Source organism: Morone saxatilis, unplaced genomic scaffold (assembly GCF_004916995.1).
Source record: "Morone saxatilis isolate NCDOM2014 unplaced genomic scaffold, NCSU_SB_2.0 Contig10, whole genome shotgun sequence".
In the NCBI taxonomy this organism is placed as follows: Eukaryota; Metazoa; Chordata; class Actinopteri; family Moronidae; genus Morone; species Morone saxatilis.
The window spans coordinates 15,034,648-15,037,675 of NW_023339652.1; positions in this window are offsets into that span (position 1 = coordinate 15,034,648).

A 3,028-nucleotide genomic window follows, 5' to 3' on the forward strand; every position below is an offset into this window, starting at 1 on the left:
AGCCAGAAAGTCACACTGAGAATTGTTCAAACTGTAGACAACAGAAGGTACTTCAAAAAGGGCTATGACGGGACAGGGGGCTATAGACACCTCCAGGACCTCCAAGAGTGTTTTAAACATTAAAGTCCAGTAAGTCGTCAGCTTGGAGCAGCTCCAAAATGTGTGTAAATATGAGGATGGGGTAATTTTACAACGATTGCACGCTGGATCTATGTCTGGGAATCTCTCTGATAACTTCTCTTTGGTCCAGTGAGCCCGATGCAATGTTTTACACTGTAGTAGTCCGTGCCTTGCACAGATAGAGGAGGTGTGGACTCTTTTTAATATTGCATCCCAAGTTTCATCATGTATGATCTCACCTATATCCTGTTCCCATCTATGTCTAATAGTGGCGAGGGACAGGGTTTTTTGGGATGAAAGTGCACTATATAGGTTAGATATTATACCTTTAAACGACTGGACAGGCGCCAATAGAGTCAACAGTCAATATCAGAGCTTCGGGAAATTTCTGGAAAGTGAGGCAGCTGTTGAAATCACGCAACTGCAAGTATCGAAATAAGTGTGTATGTGGGATAAGAAATTTTGTGTGCAATTGCTGAAAAGAGGCAAAGAAACCAACTATAAAAAGGTCATGCTGAGGTGTGCACATTTCCAAGAAATTAATTAATAAATTACATTTTCCAGCAGACACCTGACTGTGTTAACCAGGTTTTTCAAAATCCCTTACCCTATTTACAGAAATCAGGTTTCTCCTTTCTCACACCGAAGAAACCAAGTTAAGGCCGCCAATAACCCAGTTTCTTATTTGCATGTAGATACAGCTTATTAAACTGGGACATAGGGACTTTAACCAAAGTCTCTGGTATGATAAGCAAGTGTTTATTCCATGTGCCACCTGTGCTAGTGAGGTCTGAAAGGATTTAAATCTACATGTAACAGATCTGTTATGACTCATGAATCAGGCCACTTCAATCAGGCCATGATTCAACTTGGAGGTCAACGCTGACCACAACAGCTTTAGGTTCCTTAAAGAAAGTATTTTTCAGTGAAGGCTACATGTAAATTCTTTTGAGCTTTATTATCCTTTAACTAATGCTCATTTCTGACCAAAAAGACACCATATGAGCAAGGAAGACCAGCCTGTTCCATCTGGCCATTCTTAATAAAGTCCAAATGTAGCATTTTCCATTCGAGCCGTGTGATGTGCCGATATTTGGGTTTCAGGAGCATTCTTTGGATGTGTATACTGCACAGAATATGCCTCTTATTTGGGGTTTTTACCTCACACACAGCCTCTCGCCTAAACATACGAACTATCTAATAGAGATTCAGTAGAGATGCATGCACGAAATGCACATTTCTGGCTTAAAGGAGAAACACACCTACTTTTAAACGCTATTAAAAACTTGGATATCAACAGGTTTTTTGATATGCACATATATTGCAGCGCCATTTAAGTCCGTCACCAGTGGAAAACATTTAAAAATCCTATTTTAAGAAGCTAAATGGTTCAAGCGGTGCCGTTTCACTTTTACAAACTTCTATTCATTTAATGAACTTTGCACAGAAACAAAAAAACATTCCTGAGTGATATACCATTAGCTTTCACAAATCATCAATAAATAATGGTACAAAAGTTAACATCAACACTTAGTGCAACCACAATTAAAAAGTGCAACCACAATCAAAAAAGTGCACCAACAATAAAAAAGTGCAACAAGAATAACAAAAAACAATATTCTTGTTTGTACTGCATTTCTATCTACCATTCTATTACATGACATGTTTCAAATAAGCATGCATTTATCTCAATAGTCACTGACCCTCACCCACAGGTGGAACAGTGTTAGGTTCTGTCAATACTTGTGGCCTCTCCTGTTGGCGTGCAATGGACTGAATGTCAATGTCAATGTTTGTGCATCCAATCTGCATGAGCTGAAACAGACTTTCATCTGTCGGCCTGTTTTTCTCTTTTGACTTGATGTGCTTCATTGTTGAGAAGCTGCTCTCACAGATGTAAGTGCTCCCAAACATGCTGGCCATTGAAAATTGCGAAATCCCTAAGTAGAGGAAAGCGTGACTCAAGTAGTAGTCTCCAAAATGAAATTCCCCTCTGCAACTCTGGGGATTGCTCACCGACAGCAGCAGAGAGGGGGGCAGTGAATAACACAATTCGTAGCTGCATGTCGTAGAAATCTTGAAAGCGTTCCTTAAATTGCTGCTGCAGTTTTTCTATGTCGGCTCTGTACTTGAGAAATGTTTTCTCACATTTGGGGACATATTTGCACGTCTCTTCATAGGCGTGATTCGAAAATGCTGCATTTTACATTTTAGACATCTGCATCTAGGTCCAACACCATCTTTATTTCAGCTACTTCACAGAGAAAGTGTTATATGAAAAAAAAGGACAAGCAGAGGTTTTATTGTGAGCTGATGGTGTCTTGATGCTGTGTAATATTTGAATGTGAGGGGGGAAAGCACTGTTTAAAGTAATTACAGACAGAGCAAATTAATCTTAGAGATGGTCCTGAGTAACAAACTAATATTAAACCAGATTTAGATTTTGACATACAATAAATGCACTTCAATCTGCGCTCTGATGCGAGCTGAATGAATGCAACATGTAACGTTAATGAGTGAAGCAGACGCACAAAGTCCGTTACTATGGTAACTGTGAAAACATAAGGACACTGAATAACATAACATTAATTTGTCATCAGTTAGCAATAGTAATCATATTTGCAAGCCAATAACGTTTTACTCAATACTTCTCAAACGGCCAACAACTTTCCTCCTTCACACATTAGTAGTCAATAAGTCCGCCACTAATGACAATCTGCGCGGTTTGTTGTCAACATCCGTTGTCACTCACTTCTGTTGGGTTGTGGTTTTTTCCATTCTGTTGTCGCTGTGTCTATTTATTTATTAACCAGAAACTTGGAGCCTTTTTACCCACTTCTATCTATCTTTCTGAATGAAATGATGCCAGCCATTATCTGTTGTTGCGCCCCCTGGTGTCACTGAGTGT